At 56.8% G+C, this 19,706-nt stretch overlaps 9 non-coding genes across 9 annotated transcripts; all 9 read right to left on the reverse strand.

Annotated features, from left to right (window-relative positions):
* Positions 1 to 32: 32 nt before the first annotated feature.
* Positions 33 to 215, reverse strand: LOC133106458 (U2 spliceosomal RNA). The gene has a single exon (XR_009704499.1). It is a non-coding gene; the product is annotated as a U2 spliceosomal RNA (small nuclear RNA).
* Positions 216 to 6,436: 6,221 nt separating this feature from the next.
* LOC133105925 (U5 spliceosomal RNA) lies at positions 6,437 to 6,553 on the reverse strand. The gene has a single exon (XR_009704110.1). It is a non-coding gene; the product is annotated as a U5 spliceosomal RNA (small nuclear RNA).
* Positions 6,554 to 6,885: 332 nt separating this feature from the next.
* Positions 6,886 to 7,076, reverse strand: LOC133106178 (U2 spliceosomal RNA). The gene has a single exon (XR_009704349.1). It is a non-coding gene; the product is annotated as a U2 spliceosomal RNA (small nuclear RNA).
* A 433-nt stretch (positions 7,077 to 7,509) lies between these two features.
* Positions 7,510 to 7,626, reverse strand: LOC133105926 (U5 spliceosomal RNA). Its single transcript, XR_009704111.1, has one exon. It is a non-coding gene; the product is annotated as a U5 spliceosomal RNA (small nuclear RNA).
* A 332-nt stretch (positions 7,627 to 7,958) lies between these two features.
* Positions 7,959 to 8,149, reverse strand: LOC133106179 (U2 spliceosomal RNA). The gene has a single exon (XR_009704350.1). It is a non-coding gene; the product is annotated as a U2 spliceosomal RNA (small nuclear RNA).
* Positions 8,150 to 8,582: 433 nt separating this feature from the next.
* Positions 8,583 to 8,699, reverse strand: LOC133105927 (U5 spliceosomal RNA). The gene has a single exon (XR_009704112.1). It is a non-coding gene; the product is annotated as a U5 spliceosomal RNA (small nuclear RNA).
* A 332-nt stretch (positions 8,700 to 9,031) lies between these two features.
* On the reverse strand, positions 9,032 to 9,214 carry LOC133106436 (U2 spliceosomal RNA). The gene has a single exon (XR_009704489.1). It is a non-coding gene; the product is annotated as a U2 spliceosomal RNA (small nuclear RNA).
* A 5,516-nt stretch (positions 9,215 to 14,730) lies between these two features.
* LOC133105928 (U5 spliceosomal RNA) lies at positions 14,731 to 14,847 on the reverse strand. The gene has a single exon (XR_009704113.1). It is a non-coding gene; the product is annotated as a U5 spliceosomal RNA (small nuclear RNA).
* Positions 14,848 to 15,179: 332 nt separating this feature from the next.
* LOC133106180 (U2 spliceosomal RNA) lies at positions 15,180 to 15,370 on the reverse strand. Its single transcript, XR_009704351.1, has one exon. It is a non-coding gene; the product is annotated as a U2 spliceosomal RNA (small nuclear RNA).
* Between the last annotated feature and the right edge of the window lie 4,336 nt (positions 15,371 to 19,706).

The following is a 19,706-nucleotide window of genomic DNA, read 5'->3' on the forward strand; positions in this document are numbered from 1 at the left end:
ACAAAACACAACCTTTTTTTGCACAAAACTTGGAGAGGCGCACCGTTCCCGAACGCACTGCAATAACGGGTCGATGCTTGAAGCGGACGGAGCAAGCTCCTTCTCCGACTCCCTGTGCCAAAAATCCGTTTAATATATAGTCCCCTGATAGGGGACGTATCAGATATTAAACTGATAAGAACAGATTTTTTTTTTTTTTTTGTATTTAAATTAATTTATTGGTCCACACCAACCTCATTACATTTTCATACAAACAATAAACAAACAAATTCCAAACCACATCCTCTTAACAACTGTAAACTCAAAACCCCACCCTCCCCTGAAGTCCCAAAGTCCCAACACATTCCCACTGTATCAACACATTTCAAACCAAACAAAAACAGAACCGAAACAACCATACAACCACCCACCCCACCCCCTCCCACCCCCCCCTTACCCTAATTACAAAACCCCAAACAAACAACTCCAACAACAAAAACAATACAAATACAAAAACAACAAGAAGAACCCCACCCCACCCCACCCCACCCCACCCCACAAACCCCGAACCCAACCACCCCAATCACATACATTCTATTTACATATTTACATCTTTACATTCCCCCGGGACCCCCCTCCCAGAGGAAGAGCCTTTCCAGGCCTCCCCAGTACTCCCGCACCCATTCCCACCCGTGCACCACCCCATCCCCCCTTATTCTCTCCGCTACCCTCCCCGAGAACCTATAATGGAGCTGGCTGGGAGTCAAGACCCTCAGCCTCGTCCCCACTGCTGCCATCCTGTCCTCCCACAGCACCAACTTTCCATACCCTACCACCTCCCACACTACACCCTCAGCCACGGCTCCCACTGCCGCCAGCCCCCGCCTGTACAGAACTCTCTCTCTGCTCAGGGTGAAGGCAGGCCCTATCCCCCTGAGGAGGCCCTGCACCAACCCCCAGTACACCCTTGCAAACTGGCACTCCCATAGGGCGTGCGCCACCGACTCCACCAGCCCACAGCCCCTTGGACAGAGTGGGCTGGCACTGCACCCATGGCGATGCAGCACCTCCCGCACCGACAGCCTGCCCATCGCGCACAGCCAGTGGAGGTCCCGCACCACCCCTGGTGCCCTCCCCCCGCTCACCTTGCCCCACTCGAGGTTCAGCGGCACCCCTTCAGGACCTGCCACCTGCCTGCCCGCAATGCTGTTGTACAGCAGCCTGTGCTGGAGAAGGCTCTCCCTCTCCACTGGAGCCGGGCACTGCCCAAGGAAGCGCAGCACTGCCTGATAGGCCGGGGACTGCTGTTCTGCCCGTGGAGCCACGTGGGTCAGCGGCACCCAGTGCCTCAGCGCGTTCGCCAGGTGGAAACGGGCAAAGTGGTAGCACTTGTGGGGGACCCTTCCCAGGACCATCCTACACGCGAACGATGTAAAAATCGCGTCAAGTTTCAGGGGGATTCTCGGCACGCCGCGACCCCCCTTGTCCACCGGCATGTACATGAGGTCGCGACGTACATATTCGTACCTCCCTCCCCACAGAAACTTGAACATGGCCCTGGTCAGGGCCACCTTGAGCCTTGCAGGAACTGGGAAGACGTAGGCCAGATGCAGGAGTAGCGGGAGCAGGACAGCCCTCACCACTACCACCCTCCCAGTCAGTGACAGCCGCCTGCGTGCCCACACCCCCAGCCGTGATCTCACCAGCGCCATACGTTCTTCCCAGTTCCGCTCCCCACTGCCCTGGGGAAAGAAGCGCACCCCCAACACCTTCAGTCCCCCTTGGCACCGCTCCCAGCCACCGTAGTCCCTCACCTCCTCTCTCCACCGGCCACACAGCAGGACTGAGGACTTGGACAGGTTCACCCTGGAGCCCGTCCCTGCCGCAAACCTGTCCACCAGGACTCTCACCCTTGCCAGGGACCGAGTTGAAGACACAAAAATTGTTGTGTCATCAGCATACTGCTGGATCTTCAACTCGGCCCCTGCGGCCCCTGGGATCCTCACCCCGTCCACACCTGGGTCCCGACGCACCAGCTCCGCGAAGGGCTCCATGAACAGGACGTAGAGCAGCGGGGAGATTGGGCACCCCTGCCGCACCCCCCCCGCTTGCTCCACAGCCCCGCTCAGAAACCCATTGATCTTAACACAGCTGTACACTCCCCTGTACAGCATGTGCAACCAGGACCGAAACCGGGGGCCCAAACCCATCTGCTGCAGGACCCGGAAAAGGAAGGCGTGCTGCACCCGATCGAAGGCCTTCTCCTGGTCGATGCTGACCACCGCCAGAGGAAGGCCCCGATCGCGCACCCAGTCAATTGTGTCCCGCAGCAGAACCAGGTTCCAGCTGCAGGACCGCCCCGGTACCCCACAAGTTTGGTCAGGGCTGACCAGGACGTCCATCACCTGCTTCAGGCGGACCGCAGCTGCTTTGGCCAGCAGCTTATAGTCCGCCGTCAGCAGGGTGATTGGACGCCAGTTCTTAAGGTCAGCCCTGTCCCCTCCCTTGTGGAGCAGCGTCACCACTCCCTTTCTCATGGAGGCCGACAGCGCTCCCCCCTCCAGAAGCGCCTGAAACACCTCCATGAGATCCGGACCAATGATGTCCCAGAACTCCCTATAGAACTCCCACGGGAGTCCGTCATGCCCCGGGGCCTTCCCTTCCCTCATGGAGCGGAGCGCCCCTGTCAGCTCCTCCAGACTGAGCTCCGCCTCCAGTGCCTGCCCTTCCTCCCGCCCCAACCGGGGCACCACACACCCCAGCAGTGCCTCCTGCTCCTCCGGGTCGCACTCTCTCCTGCTGAAAAGGTCTCGGAAGAAGCCCTCCGCGATCCCCAGCATCTCCGGGACCCCCGTTTCCAGCCCCGCTTCCCCTTCCAACCCAGAGATCACGGCGGCCCTCCTCCGAGCCTCAGCAGCCTGAAAAAAAAAAGCAGTGGGCTTCTCCCCCTCCTCCATCTCCCTCAGCCGGCCCTGGAAGGCCAAGGCCTTAGCCCTCCCCTCCAGGAGGCTTCTCACCCTCTCCTTCGCCCCCTCATAGGCCTCCCACCTCACTGCCCTCCCCCTGTTGAGCTGGGTGTGCATATACGCCAAGGCGTCTAGCCACTTCTTCACCTCCGTCCGCTCCCTCCGCCGCTGCGCCATGCTGTACCTTTGGCAAAAAAGGCCGAAACGCACTTTTGCCGCCTCCCACCAGTCTACCACTGTGGAGTAGAACCCCCGCAGTGCCCTCACGGCCTTATAAAAGCCTCGAAAGGCCTCCTGGAACGCCCTGGATTTCATTAGGGAGGTATTCAATTTCCAGTAGCCTGGCCCCCATTGCGTGTTGGGAATGGGGACCGCCACCTGCAGCATGTCATGGTCAGATGCCCATGAAGGCTGCAGCGTGGCGGTCACCCCCACCCACTCCTTCGGCACAAAAATGTAGTCCAGGCGGCTCGCAGCTCCCCTGGAATTCCGCCAGGTAAAGCCTGGAGCCGCCGGATGTGCCGCCCGGAAGGAGTCGACCAGGCCGTAATCCCTGACCAACTCCGCCAGCGCTCTTGCCGAATAATCCCCCCCCCCAGCAGCGCTAGCCCCACCCCCATCCAGCGACACATTAAAGTCCCCCCCCAGGATTATCCGCCTGGAGGTGGACAGACTGGGCACCAGCTCCCTAAAAACCTCCAGCCTCCGCCCACTCCGAGTTGGCCCGTACACATTAAAAATTCTTATTTTAAAAGGACCCTGATTAACGTCTGCGTACATCGCCCGCCCCGCCACAATGTCCACAGACTCCTGGATTTCCATATCAGCGCCCTTCACCAAAATCCCCAGCCCATCGGCATGAACGCTGCCCACCGACCACGCCGATGGGCCCCACGTCCACTCCTCTGAGAAACCCAGTACATCCCCCATGTCCCGAAGGTGCACCTCCTGTAACAAAAAAACCTTCCCTCTTGTCGCCGCTAAAGAGGCAAAAAGTGCCTGCCTCTTCCCCGAGTTTCTCAAACCCCGCACATTCAAAGTAATTACATTTACCACCATTTTTTTAACAAAAATTTTTTTTTTTTACTGACCTTCAATCCCCTTCCTTCTCAGAGGAGTCCCCCCCTCCCTCGAGTCCTTTCTCCATCCCCATCACCCCTGTGATCCCCGCCACATCCCAGCCTGCAAACTGGGAAGCCGGGCTGACTGCCGGTCCCGCTGAGGCCGCAGAGGCTCCGGATGCCTCCTCCAGGTCCACCTCAATGTCCACCTCCTGGGCCTCCCCCTCCGCCGAGTCTGAAAGGGCCAGGAACCTGTTCTGCAGAGGAATGCCCGGTCCTGCCTTTGCTTCTCTCCCGTTCGTGTCCCCCGAGCGAACCCGCTTCCGTGCTGCCACCTGCGCCCACTCCGGCACCTCTCCCTCTGGAGGAGGGCTGTCCCCCCACGCCAACGGGGTCTGCAGGTCCGCAGTGGTGCACATAGCCGCTCCCTCCGCCTCCGGGGACAAAACCTCCTCCACAGGAGGCACCGACAAAGGGGAAAATAGCTCCGGCGAACCCTCTCTTGGGACTCCGGACTCCTCCGCCCAGACCCTCGCCTTCATCACCACTGCCCCAAGCCCCAAACCCAGGCCAGGACGCGAGGAAGGCCCGAAGATCTGCCCCGGTGAGTAGGCCCGGACCGGACCGGAATCCGGACCCAGACCGGAACCCGGAACCGGACCAGAACCCGGAGCCGGACCGGAACCCGAACCGGAATCCGGAGCCGGACCGGAACCCGAACCGGAATCCGGAGCCGGACCGGACCCCAGAGCCGGACCCGGGCCGGAACCCGGAGCCCGCACGGAATCCGGAGCCGGACCGGAACCCAAAGCCAGACCCGGACCGGAAACCGGAGCCCGACCGGAAGCCGGACCCGACCCAGACCAAGCCTCCATGGTCTCACTGGACCCCCTTGCCTCTTGCTCTGTACTCCCCTCCGCGCCCCTCCGTGGCTCCTCCAAAGCTGAGGTCTCGCTCCTGTGCCCAGGATGCAGGGATGGTTCCGGAACCGGAGCCAGCCCACCAGGCCCCACCCCTTCCTGATCCGGCCTAGTGGCCAAGGCCGCCGCAGAGCCTGGGCTAGTAGTGCTGGAAGGCCCAGCCCCGTGCTCCGAAGCCTGCCCTCCCTCCGTAGCCGACTCCCCTGCTTCTCGCCCGGCCTTCCTGGTGCTAGGCCGTGCTTGGCCTCCAGGAGGCCCAGAGTAGGCCCCAACATTTCCCTTAACCAAGGCCGCAAACGACCTCACCCTTTCCGGACAGGCCCGGAAAAGGTGCTCCACACTCCCACAGAGACTGCATGCTTTCGGGGCCCCACAGTCTCTTGTAGCATGCTCCGTCGATGTACAATGCCTACATCGGTCGGTGGAGCACACCGCCTTCACATGCCCGTACATCCCACACCGACGACAGTACAACGGTTGCCCTGGGTATACAAGGTAGCCCCTGTCCGGGCCTATGGAGAAGGCCCCAGGCGGATGTGCTACCCCCCCCACCCCTGAAGGATCCTGTTTAAACCGCACATTAAAACGTCTTTTCCCGTTCCAAAACCCAAACCTATCCTTCAATTTTACCCCCTCCCTCACATCTGCACAGTACCTGAGCAGGAAGGCCAGGATGTCCTCCTCCCGAACAAAGGGGTTGTAGAGGTGGATCATCAGGGGTCGCAGGGCCTTGTTGTACAGCAGATGCATGGTGATTCCCTGCAATGCCGGGTCCTCCTTATGTTCCAGAAAATTTTGGTGCAGGTTGTAGCAGGCGGCTTCTGACACAAAGGTCAAGTCGAAAAACCCTCTCGGGGAAAAATCCTGCAGGCAAAAGACTGTCTCGTTGTCCACTCTCAACAGCTCCTTCAGGATGTTCTTGACAAAAAACTCAAGCGTAAAACCTTTTCTCTTCTCTCCGTCCTCCATCTCCACCCGAACTGTGTTCCTCAGCCGCACCCTATGGGTCGGCACATCTCCTTCTGGCGCTGCCATCCTCTTCCCGTCTTTTCCTTAGCCAAAAGGCCGAGAAGCGATAACCGCACACTGGCCCCTGCCGACGGCGCCCTCCCGGTGGCCCCGGACCGCGCTCGGGGGAAGACGCCACCTGGCCCAGGAGCCGGCCCCCCTCCCCGCCTTCCCAAGAACCCTGCGCACGCACTGACTGGCCGGTCGGCGAGCTACCGTAACGACCGGACTCAGCTGGCTCCTCCCACCAAGATCCACTGTCCTCCACTGGCAGGCACAGCCGCCAAAAACACTCGACACATACCGAGTACGCTGTTACGTACTTACTACCGAGTTACTTACTGAATAGCCGCTCTCTAGGCAGCGACCAAAGCTATTTAGCGAGCGGGGCATCGATCGAACGCGGCAAGCAGGCGATAAGCCAGAAACGAGCAAGTCGGCGACTCGCAAGCAACCCGCATACCTGTCGCACATTGCCGTCTGTCCTTAAACCGTTCGAAGTTGCCCCGCCCTGTGGACGGAGCATCCAAAAATAGCACAAACTCAGGTGCGTTCCTCTCCACGGAAATCTTTAGTAAAAGGCGAAAGATTTGTGCGTGCTGAAGAGAAACCCGAGCGAAATGTGACCTTTCAGCGCACCAGGCGCCTCCGGCCCCCTTCCCAGCCACTCCCACTGACCCGGGGTTGCCACTGCCGCCAGCCGGCCGGCCGGACAGACAATCCGAGAGGGAAGGTGGGAAAAGCGAGACAGCGCAATGACAACAAACAGTTACGTCCCGCACAGAAAACTACATCATTTTGCTAAAAAACAGAGGCAAGCACACTTACAACAAGGGCACATATTCACCCTATTTACAACACAATTTACATACATACAAAAAAAACAAACAAACAAACAAAAAGGGGGAAGAACAGGGCAACAAAACACAACCTTTTTTTGCACAAAACTTGGAGAGGCGCACCGTTCCCGAACGCACTGCAATAACGGGTCGATGCTTGAAGCGGACGGAGCAAGCTCCTTCTCCGACTCCCTGTGCCAAAAATCCGTTTAATATATAGTCCCCTGATAGGGGACGTATCAGATATTAAACTGATAAGAACAGATACTACACTTGATCTTAGCCAAAAGGCCGAGAAGCGATAACCGCACACTGGCCCCTGCCGACGGCGCCCTCCCGGTGGCCCCGGACCGCGCTCGGGGGAAGACGCCACCTGGCCCAGGAGCCGGCCCCCCTCCCCGCCTTCCCAAGAACCCTGCGCACGCACTGACTGGCCGGTCGGCGAGCTACCGTAACGACCGGACTCAGCTGGCTCCTCCCACCAAGATCCACTGTCCTCCACTGGCAGGCACAGCCGCCAAAAACACTCGACACATACCGAGTACGCTGTTACGTACTTACTACCGAGTTACTTACTGAATAGCCGCTCTCTAGGCAGCGACCAAAGCTATTTAGCGAGCGGGGCATCGATCGAACGCGGCAAGCAGGCGATAAGCCAGAAACGAGCAAGTCGGCGACTCGCAAGCAACCCGCATACCTGTCGCACATTGCCGTCTGTCCTTAAACCGTTCGAAGTTGCCCCGCCCTGTGGACGGAGCATCCAAAAATAGCACAAACTCAGGTGCGTTCCTCTCCACGGAAATCTTTAGTAAAAGGCGAAAGATTTGTGCGTGCTGAAGAGAAACCCGAGCGAAATGTGACCTTTCAGCGCACCAGGCGCCTCCGGCCCCCTTCCCAGCCACTCCCACTGACCCGGGGTTGCCACTGCCGCCAGCCGGCCGGCCGGACAGACAATCCGAGAGGGAAGGTGGGAAAAGCGAGACAGCGCAATGACAACAAACAGTTACGTCCCGCACAGAAAACTACATCATTTTGCTAAAAAACAGAGGCAAGCACACTTACAACAAGGGCACATATTCACCCTATTTACAACACAATTTACATACATACAAAAAAAACAAACAAACAAACAAAAAGGGGGAAGAACAGGGCAACAAAACACAACCTTTTTTTGCACAAAACTTGGAGAGGCGCACCGTTCCCGAACGCACTGCAATAACGGGTCGATGCTTGAAGCGGACGGAGCAAGCTCCTTCTCCGACTCCCTGTGCCAAAAATCCGTTTAATATATAGTCCCCTGATAGGGGACGTATCAGATATTAAACTGATAAGAACAGATACTACACTTGATCTTAGCCAAAAGGCCGAGAAGCGATAACCGCACACTGGCCCCTGCCGACGGCGCCCTCCCGGTGGCCCCGGACCGCGCTCGGGGGAAGACGCCACCTGGCCCAGGAGCCGGCCCCCCTCCCCGCCTTCCCAAGAACCCTGCGCACGCACTGACTGGCCGGTCGGCGAGCTACCGTAACGACCGGACTCAGCTGGCTCCTCCCACCAAGATCCACTGTCCTCCACTGGCAGGCACAGCCGCCAAAAACACTCGACACATACCGAGTACGCTGTTACGTACTTACTACCGAGTTACTTACTGAATAGCCGCTCTCTAGGCAGCGACCAAAGCTATTTAGCGAGCGGGGCATCGATCGAACGCGGCAAGCAGGCGATAAGCCAGAAACGAGCAAGTCGGCGACTCGCAAGCAACCCGCATACCTGTCGCACATTGCCGTCTGTCCTTAAACCGTTCGAAGTTGCCCCGCCCTGTGGACGGAGCATCCAAAAATAGCACAAACTCAGGTGCGTTCCTCTCCACGGAAATCTTTAGTAAAAGGCGAAAGATTTGTGCGTGCTGAAGAGAAACCCGAGCGAAATGTGACCTTTCAGCGCACCAGGCGCCTCCGGCCCCCTTCCCAGCCACTCCCACTGACCCGGGGTTGCCACTGCCGCCAGCCGGCCGGCCGGACAGACAATCCGAGAGGGAAGGTGGGAAAAGCGAGACAGCGCAATGACAACAAACAGTTACGTCCCGCACAGAAAACTACATCATTTTGCTAAAAAACAGAGGCAAGCACACTTACAACAAGGGCACATATTCACCCTATTTACAACACAATTTACATACATACAAAAAAAACAAACAAACAAACAAAAAGGGGGAAGAACAGGGCAACAAAACACAACCTTTTTTTGCACAAAACTTGGAGAGGCGCACCGTTCCCGAACGCACTGCAATAACGGGTCGATGCTTGAAGCGGACGGAGCAAGCTCCTTCTCCGACTCCCTGTGCCAAAAATCCGTTTAATATATAGTCCCCTGATAGGGGACGTATCAGATATTAAACTGATAAGAACAGATGTTTTTTTTTTTGTTTAAGAAACTTTTATTTTACAAATTACATTTTACATTTTATTTACATTACATACACATAACCCCCACTGTATACCCACCCCTTACCTTTTCCACAGACAACACCTATATATTCAGTATTTACACTTTTATTTACACTATTTACACATTTGCCTCTTAGAGGCTCAAGGCGGCCCTCACCTTTTCCCATTTCTTTTCTCCCCTTTTTTTTTCCCCTACGTGGGCGCACACCCTCATCTCCACCTCCACTCTTCTCTCCCACCCCTTAAAACACTGCACCCCCGTCGTGCCATCTGAGGGATTCAGTACCTTCCTGTTCCTACTGTCCCACAGGGCCAGCTTCCCCCAGCTCACCAGGAGGCTGAAAACCTCCCTCTCCTCCGCCTTCATGCTCCCCACCCCGGCAGCCCTCATGACCCCCTCCTTGTCCACTGCTGTGGCCCATACCGGGAGAAACACCCCCCTGTTTGCCCTACCCCAGAACACTCTTGCGAAAGGGCATTCCCATAGGGCGTGCCCTCCCGTCTCCTCCCTCCCACAGCCCCTAGGGCACAAAGGGCTCCTGGCAGTGCCCGCCCTGTGCATCCTCTCCCTCACCGGTAGTCTTCCCAGACCGCCCAACCAGTTCAGGTCTCCTGCCCGGTTTGGGAGCCACCTGGCCGTCAGCCACCTCCATTGCCCTCCGCACCTTTCCACCTCCCTCTCTGCCTCCCTCGTCCTCCTGCCCAGGATCGCTTTATAGAGGGCCCTATGGTCCCGCAGCCCCTGCGCCATGATGATCTCTCTGTGAGCCCTTAAAAAGAGAACTGCCCTTGCGTAACACCACGGGGTATCCTCCGCCCTCGGCCCCCTGTTGTCCCACCCCACCAGTTCTCTCATTGCTGTCCCCACCCACATCTTCATGAGGTGCCGGCACTTGTGGCCCTCATCCGCCACCAGGGTATCAAAAATGCCCTTTAAAGCTAGCACCTCTAGCTTTAAGCCCACATCCACGAGGCCTCTTCCCCCTTTCTCCACTGGCAAAAATAAAACCTCCCGTTTTACCGGCTCTAACCGCCCTCCCCACAAGAAATTAAAAATCAACCGGTTCATTTTCACCTTGCACACCGCCGGCATCGGAAAAACCCTCCCTAAATAAATCAATTGCGGCAAAAAATCCGCCTTCACCACTAATACCTTACCTGTCAATGTTAATGCCCTCGCCCTCCACAAACCCACCCTCTTCCTTACCTTTTCCAGGCACTGTTCCCAGTTCAGCCTGTCTGCCCTCTCCCTGCTGAACCGGATCCCCAGCACCTTCATCCCGTCCTCACACACTGCGAGGCCATGCTGCTCCCCCCTCCTCCCTCTCCATCCCTCGGTCACCATCACTGCCGACTTGCTGTTGTTCACCTTGGACCCCGACCCCCGACAGTACTGGCCCACCAGGCCCATGACCCTCTCGATGTCCCTTTCCGAGGAGACCACCACAGTCGTGTCGTCCGCATATTGCAGCAGCTTCAAAGTCTCTCCCCCGCTGCCTGGGATCTGCAGGCCCCTAAAAGCCCTGTCCTGCCTCATCAGCTCTGCCAAGGGCTCTATGAAGCAGACATAGAGTAGTGGGGACAGAGGGCACCCCTGTCTCACCCCTCTTCCCTGCGACACCGCCGCGCTCAGAGCCCCGTTCACTTTCACCCGGCTGAAGGCCCCGCTATAGAGGGTCTTCACCCAGGAAATGAACCTCACTCCGAACCCCATCTTGCCCAGAACCTGCACCAGGAAGGCGTGATCGACCCGGTCGAACGCCTTCTGCTGGTCCAGGCTGATCACCCCTACCCCCACCTTCCTGCTTCTCGCCCAGCTCAGCACATCCCTGAGCAAGATTAAATTCTGGGTCCCCATCCTTCCTGGGACCGCACAGGTTTGATCTGGTCCCAGCACTTCCCCCAGAACCCCCTTGGCCCTGTTGGCCAGCACCTTCCCCAGCACCTTGTAGTCGGTGCAGAGGAGTGTGACTGGCCGCCAGTTCCCCAGATCTGTCCTCTCACCCTTCTTGAACAGCAGGTGTATAACCCCCTCCCTCATTGATAGGGGCATTTTCCCCACTTCTCCCACCCGGTTGAAAACCTCCACCAGGTCCTCCGCCATTATACCCCAGAAGTGGGTATATAGCTCCCTGGTGATCCCGTCCCTCCCTGGCGTCTTCCCCGCTTTTAGGGAGAACAAGGCCTCCCTTACCTCTTCCTTGCCTATCTTCTTCCCCAGAGCTTCCTGTCTTCCCTCCCTTACCTTCCTCCAGAGCTTCCCTACCAGCCTGTCCCCCTCCTCTGTGTCCCTCTCCTCCCTCCCAAACAGCCCTGAGTAAAAAAGCGCCGCGGCGTCCAGTTTTTCCTCCTGCTTCCTTACCTCCCCCTGGCCTGTCCTTATCGCCTCTATCCATCCGTCGCTCTGGCGTTCCCTCACGACTTTAAAAAAGAAAGGGGTTACCCTCTCATCCTTCTCCCTCCTCTCCACCCTTGCCAGGAAGGCGAAACGCCTTGCTCTCCCGATGTAATGAGTTTTTATCTTTTCTTTTAAGCCCTTTACCTCCTCTGCGTTCACCCTCCCTCCCCTGTTTGCCACCCCCACCCAGTATTGTAGTTCGCTCCGTAGTGCCCACACTCTCTCTCTCTCTTCCCTCCTCTTCGCTATCCCATAGGCCTCACAGAACTCCCTTACCCTTTGTTTTACCACCTCCCACCACTCCAAGATACATGGAAATTTGGCCTTGAAAGCCTTCCAACCAAAATAAAACTCCTTGAACTGCTCTACAAAAACTGCATCCTCCAGGAGTTCTGCATTAAAGCTCCAAATCCTGCTTTTTTTCCGCTCCCCTCCCTCTAATACACACTTTATTGCACAATGGTCGGACGCCCAGCTTGGTAGCAGCACAAAACTTTTCAACTTAAACGCCTTTGAAACAAAAAAATAATCCAGCCTCCTCCTACAGCCCCTGGAGTTCGCCCATGTAAACCCCTCCCCCTGTCGGCCATTTTCCCCAAAACAATCAAACAAAGAAAACCTAACTAAAATCTCTTTTTCTAAATAACTAACAGAAAAATCCCTCCTTCCTCCCACTATCCCTTCATCCACAGCCACATTAAAGTCCCCTCCCAAAATCATACCTCTATTCGTTGCCAACAAAACCGGCAACAACTTAAAAAAAGCCAAACGCTCTGAAATATTGCACGGGGCATGTACATTTATGAGCCGTAATTTTTCCCCCCCCCACAAAACATCCACACACAGGAGCCTTCCTGGGACTATGGTCAGGAACTCCTCGACCACTACCCCCCTTCCCCTAAACAAAATCCCCAAGCCGTCTGCGTGGACATTGCCCACCGACCAAACTGAAGGCCCTAAACCCCAATCCTTCCTAAACATGGCCACATCCTTCCCCCCTCCCAAATGGCATTCTTGAAGGAACAGTACATCAAACGGCACCTCTTTTAGCGATAAAAACAGTGCAACCCTTTTGTCCCGTTCCTTTATGCCCCTGGCATTTAGAGATATGAAAGTCCTCTCCATTACTAAAACTGTATTAAAAGACTTATTGGCTTCCGGCCTACCTCCGTCCAAAAATCTTCTCCATGGCCCCCCTCGGATCCGTTAGCGGTGGAGCCTCCAAGCTCCCCATCTCCTTCTCCACCTCCTCGGCCCAGTCCTTGGGCCTAGCCACGGCTTTGGTAGGGGCCTTGGCCTTAGCCTGCCTCCCCCCCGGTGGAGCTCCAGCCATCTCAGGCCTCTCCTTCCTCTTCTCTCCCCTCAGCCTGATGACGGCATCCTCCTCCATGGACAGCTCCATGTCGGAGTCGTCGCTGCCTTCATCCACCGTCTCCCCCCCCTCCCTGCTGCCGAGCTCCAGGTCGGTGTCCGGGATCGGGCCTTCCTCCATGTTAGGCCCGGCTGAGCCCGGCCTAGGCCCTCTCTGCTCCCCCTTCCTGCTCTCTGCCTCGCTCTGCTCTGCTGGGCCTGGTGTAGGCCCCTCAGCCTCCACTGGGCCTGGTGTAGGCCCCTCAGCCTCTGCTGGGCCTTGTGTAGGCCCCTCCACCGTCGCTGGGCCTAGTGTAGGCCTCTCTGCCTCCTTTGGGCCTGGTATAAGCCCCTCAGCCTCTGCCGGGCCTGGTGTAGGCCTCCCTGCCCCTGCCAGGCCTGGTGTAGGCCTCTCAGCCCTTGCTGGGCCTGATGTAGGCCTCTCCGCCTCCTTTGGGCCTGGTGTAGGCCCGTCAGCCTTTGTTGGGCCTGGTGTAGGCCTCTCAGCCCCCGCTGGCCCTGGTGTAGGCGTTGCTCTCTCCCTGGCTGCGTCGGCGTAGGTGCGGCGGCGCTCAGGGCATGCCCTCATGAAGTGGTCTCTGGAGCCACAGGTGTTGCAGGTGCGTGGCTCCTTGCACTCCGCCGCCATGTGCCCTTGCTGTCTACAGTTATAGCATACCACCGACCGGCACCCCGCGTCGACATGGCCCACCTCCATGCACCGTCGACAGAAGGGAGGCTGCCTGGAGTACATAACGTGGCCCTTTACTCCCTCGACCATGCAGAGGGCTGGAGGATGGAGGTAGCCCTCGTAGCCATGGTCACTCTCCCGGAGCAGGACCTCGTACACCCTCTGGCCGTTCCAGAATCCATAGGCGTCCCTCCGGTATCTGGGTCCAGCCACCACCCTGGCGTACCGCTCCAGGTACCTCCCGACAGCCTCGTCCGGCACGTTCATATCAAATAAATTGATCACTACCACCCTGTGGTTCCTCCTCTCCATGGACTCGAGTCGGAACGGCCCCAGGTCTTCCATCTTACTCCGCTCCATAAAGGCTTTGAACGCATCCGGTCCCCTAAAGGCGATGTCCACGAATTCCTCCCTTCCGTTCCGTTGAATGCCCAAGATTTCCTTCTCCGTCAGCAAGAACTTCTCCAACACAAAAGCCTTCACAAACTCCTCCCTCTGTGGCATGCTCCCTGGGACTCCTGCCCACTTCACCCTCACCGTATTCCTTACAGCTCTCCAATTGTTTGTCGCCATATTTGCTGTGTTCGCTTCTCCCTCCCACAAACCACTTGATCTTAGCCAAAAGGCCGAGAAGCGATAACCGCACACTGGCCCCTGCCGACGGCGCCCTCCCGGTGGCCCCGGACCGCGCTCGGGGGAAGACGCCACCTGGCCCAGGAGCCGGCCCCCCTCCCCGCCTTCCCAAGAACCCTGCGCACGCACTGACTGGCCGGTCGGCGAGCTACCGTAACGACCGGACTCAGCTGGCTCCTCCCACCAAGATCCACTGTCCTCCACTGGCAGGCACAGCCGCCAAAAACACTCGACACATACCGAGTACGCTGTTACGTACTTACTACCGAGTTACTTACTGAATAGCCGCTCTCTAGGCAGCGACCAAAGCTATTTAGCGAGCGGGGCATCGATCGAACGCGGCAAGCAGGCGATAAGCCAGAAACGAGCAAGTCGGCGACTCGCAAGCAACCCGCATACCTGTCGCACATTGCCGTCTGTCCTTAAACCGTTCGAAGTTGCCCCGCCCTGTGGACGGAGCATCCAAAAATAGCACAAACTCAGGTGCGTTCCTCTCCACGGAAATCTTTAGTAAAAGGCGAAAGATTTGTGCGTGCTGAAGAGAAACCCGAGCGAAATGTGACCTTTCAGCGCACCAGGCGCCTCCGGCCCCCTTCCCAGCCACTCCCACTGACCCGGGGTTGCCACTGCCGCCAGCCGGCCGGCCGGACAGACAATCCGAGAGGGAAGGTGGGAAAAGCGAGACAGCGCAATGACAACAAACAGTTACGTCCCGCACAGAAAACTACATCATTTTGCTAAAAAACAGAGGCAAGCACACTTACAACAAGGGCACATATTCACCCTATTTACAACACAATTTACATACATACAAAAAAAACAAACAAACAAACAAAAAGGGGGAAGAACAGGGCAACAAAACACAACCTTTTTTTGCACAAAACTTGGAGAGGCGCACCGTTCCCGAACGCACTGCAATAACGGGTCGATGCTTGAAGCGGACGGAGCAAGCTCCTTCTCCGACTCCCTGTGCCAAAAATCCGTTTAATATATAGTCCCCTGATAGGGGACGTATCAGATATTAAACTGATAAGAACAGATACTACACTTGATCTTAGCCAAAAGGCCGAGAAGCGATAACCGCACACTGGCCCCTGCCGACGGCGCCCTCCCGGTGGCCCCGGACCGCGCTCGGGGGAAGACGCCACCTGGCCCAGGAGCCGGCCCCCCTCCCCGCCTTCCCAAGAACCCTGCGCACGCACTGACTGGCCGGTCGGCGAGCTACCGTAACGACCGGACTCAGCTGGCTCCTCCCACCAAGATCCACTGTCCTCCACTGGCAGGCACAGCCGCCAAAAACACTCGACACATACCGAGTACGCTGTTACGTACTTACTACCGAGTTACTTACTGAATAGCCGCTCTCTAGGCAGCGACCAAAGCTATTTAGCGAGCGGGGCATCGATCGAACGCGGCAAGCAGGCGATAAGCCAGAAACGAGCAAGTCGGCGACTCGCAAGCAACCCGCATACCTGTCGCACATTGCCGTCTGTCCTTAAACCGTTCGAAGTTGCCCCGCCCTGTGGACGGAGCATCCAAAAATAGCACAAACTCAGGTGCGTTCCTCTCCACGGAAATCTTTAGTAAAAGGTTGTTTTATTGGTTTTTATAATTTCTCTGAACAATTTAAAATCTTTTTTCTTTTTTTAAAACACACTCAATAACACAAAACAAATCATTTAGAACAAACACTTAAACCAAAGGGAACAAAGACATCAAAATGAATGAAAAACAAATTTTAAGAAAAAGTGATTCAAAAACAAAATAGTCACAAAACACAAAATCAATATGTAATTCAAAGAGAGCAAAGGTGGATTAAAACACCAAGAAAAAGGAAAGTCCATTTCGCTCAGGTTTGCTGTCCCGAGAGGCTTCTGTGTCCCTTGGGGGGGGGGTGGGCTAGATGATGAATTCTTTCCAGTGGTCCACCCCCCACTTCTCTCTCGCCAGGTTCTTGTTTGTGTGCATGTCCACCAGAATGCCGTCCTGGAGGAGGTTTTGAATCCTCCTCCGGAGAGTGATCAGGTCTACAGATGTTTTCTGGTAGACCTTGATGTTCCTCGTCTCCCACAGGACCTGCTTCACGGTATTGATGATCCTCCACTGACGCTGGAGCACGGTGGTCTTGCATCCCCCCGGCGGACCGTAGAGGATGCCCTCAGCCATCAGGGAGGACCTCGGCAGGAACCTGCTTAGGGAGACAGAGGAACAAACAAGGCCCCAGACCCGCCTGGCCACGGAGCACTCCCAGAACAGATGGTGGATGTGTTCTGAGTCAGTGCATCCGTGGGGGCAGCGCTCGGTCAGGGCTAAGTGCCGGCGGTACATAAACGTTCGTGTGGGGAGACACCTATGGGCTGTCATCCAGGCAATGTCTTTTTGTTTGTTTGTAAGACATTTGTGTGTTACATTTGCCCAGATGACTTGCGGGTCCAGGTCTGGCCCCCCCCTCGGGAGCGTTACAATTTCTCCAGATCTTAAATGAGCCATAATCATTTTATAGCTCCACGAGGTTAGGCCAGCCCTGGGCAGACCCGTCCTGTAGGCAAAGTCCTTCAGGGCTCGATAAACATAGGGGGGGTCCCAGCTATAGGGTATGGTGAGGTCCAGCACACCCAAGCCCATTGCTCTGAGGAAGGGGGTGGCATAGTACCTGGCAAAGGTACCAGAGGCCTTACCCACCTTCCCTGCATTCTGGACAAGGGTGGCCAGACCCTGCACCATGATGATGTTCACAATGTCTGGGACCCCCCGCCCCCCATTCCGCTCCTCTTTGAGGAGGGTGACGCGTTTAAGTTTTTCCATGGTACTCCCCCAGACAAAGCGGAAAGCCATCCGGGTAATTAGCTTCCCGGTGGCTTTGTCTGGGGGAAACACCCTCCCCACATAGAGCAGAATGGGTAGGACAATTGCCTTCAGGACGAGGATCTTACCCGCCATGGTCAAGGGCCGTGCACTCCAGCTCCTGATTTTATTTTGGACGTGGCGGAGGGCTTCCTCCCAGCTGGTTCTCCCTCCTCCGTCAGCCTGGAAGGTCACCCCCAGGAGCTTGATGGTATTCCTACGCACAGGGAAGGAAACGGTCAGCTCCTCACTCCAATGTGGAGACAGAAACAGTTCACTCTTGTCCCTGTTGACCAGGGCGCCAGTGGCCACACAGAAGTCGTCCAACACCTTGGTGGCACAAGCGATAGAACGACTGTCTGTGGCGACGATGGCAATGTCGTCCATGTACGCCATCACCTTTAGCCGTTCCCCCCCCGCTCCAGGGAGTGGATAGCCCACCACCCCTGGATTGGCCCTAATGGCCTGGAGGAACGGTTCCAGGTAGATGACGTACAGGAGAGATGCTAGAGGGCACCCCTGCCTGACGCCAGACCTGACATCGAACGGGGCAGAGGGCTGTCGATTGACAACCACTCTGCCCGTTATGTCTGTCAGACAGATCTTTGTCCAGCGCAGGAGGGGGCCAGGAATGTTCATTTTCTCCAGCACTCTCTCCAAGCACACGTGACTCACCCGGTCAAATGCCTTCTCTTGATCGAGACTGAGAAGGCACAAGGGGGACCTCCGCTCCCCGGAGTGGATGATTAGATCCCTCGCGAGGAGCAGGTTGTCATTTATGGACCTCCCCTGCACGCTGCAGGTCTGGTCCGGTCCGATCACCGATGTTATCAGGCCTTGGAACCTCCCCATCAGCGCCTTCGCCATGATCTTGTAATCGACTGAGAGGAGGTTGATCGGCCGCCAGTTGCGGAGGTCCTTCAGGTCCCCCTTCTTTGGGACAAGAGCTACTGAGCTCTGTCTCAGTGAGGCGCCTAGCCGCCCCTCCCTGTACGCAGCCCTGAACACTTCCGCCACGTCCCCCTTCAGGAGATCCCAGTGAGCCTGGTAAAACTCAGCTGGGATTCCGTCAGGGCCCGGAGCTTTGTGTGTATTCAGGGAGTGCACGGCCCTGGTGAGCTCCTCAGTGCTCAACTCCGCCTCCATCTGCTCATCTCCCAGGCGTCTGTCCAGGCAGCCCAGGAAGGTGTCCATGAGAGCCCCGTCTGAGGGCCTCTCGCTGTAAAGGCCCTCGTAGAACTCCCTGGCCACCTCCCGGGCCTCCGCCTCTTCAGACACCACCACACCTCTGCTGTTATAGAGAGACAAGATGTTATTCGTCTTGGTTCGTGCCCTGCGGAAGAAGAACCGCGTGCACTTCTCATCCTCCTGGAGGCCCTGGAGTTTGGAGCGGAAGGTCTGTTTCTTCCGCTCTTCCCGGTAGAGGGTGGTGAGGCTCTGCCGAGCTTGTGCAATTTCGCTGCTGACATCCAGGCCTCGGGACTGGAGGAGGCTTAGTCTTTGGAGGGCAGCATTGTGGCGTTCAAAAACTGCCCTCCCTTCCTTCGCCTTCCTCCGTCCGACTGCCCGGAAGTAGCCCCGCACTCGCTCCTTCACCATCTCCCACCACTCCACCGGGGAGTCAAAGAGATGTTTCAGACTCACCCACTCCAGGTATCTTCTCGAGAAGGAGAGACGCACCTGGGGGTCTTGGAGATGGCTGATATTCATCCGCCAGAGCCCCTTACCCACGGTTATAGGTTTCTCCCAGACCAGGGACACGGTTACCATGTGGTGGTCCGAGAAGTGCACCGCCTTGGTGGAATAGCTGTGCACCCTCAGGCCTGGGGAGAGCAGAAACATGTCAATTCTGGATGAGGAGGAGCCAGAGGAACTCACAAAAGTGTGTTGGGGAGGAGAGGCGCCCCCGGCGTCGCAGAGGGAGAAATCCTCGATGAGGGACCGCAGCAGGGTGCCGGAGCGATCCGGCCTTGGTTTGCTGCGGTCCTCATCTCTTAAAACACAGTTGAAATCTCCCCCTACGACGACGGGCATCGTGCAGTGTAACAGTGGTGGTAGTTTAGTGAATAGGGAGACTCTCTCGGCCACGCTGGTGGGACCGTACACGTTGATGACCCTGAGTGGGGAACCCCCGACCTCGAGATCGGTGACGAGGATTCGCCCACTCTCCACAATGCTGTGTGCTGTTATTTTAGCATAGGGATTTTTCATCAACGTGCCGACCCCATCAGCTCTGGCGATGTTTGAGCCAGACCAGAGAGAGTCTCCCATTCTCCATTCCTCCCCCAGAACGCCATCCCACTCCCGAAACGGAATACCACATTCCTGGAGCAGGACGACGTCTGAGGGGATCTGTGATAGAATGGAGAAAACGGTGGTGCGTTTGTCGGGGTGTCTGATACTTCGGGTGTTAAGTGTGGTGAGTGTAAAGTTGTGTGCCATAATATTTATTGTTTTTGTGTGTCTGGTGATCCAGTATGGCTGTTAGCCATATTCTGACAGATTTGATTAATTGTATTGAAAATTGTATCCGGGTTATTGTGGCGCCTACTCACCCCCTGACCATGTTC

The sequence above is a fragment of the Conger conger genome, chromosome 12, assembly GCF_963514075.1.
Source record: "Conger conger chromosome 12, fConCon1.1, whole genome shotgun sequence".
Taxonomy (NCBI): domain Eukaryota; kingdom Metazoa; phylum Chordata; class Actinopteri; order Anguilliformes; family Congridae; genus Conger; species Conger conger.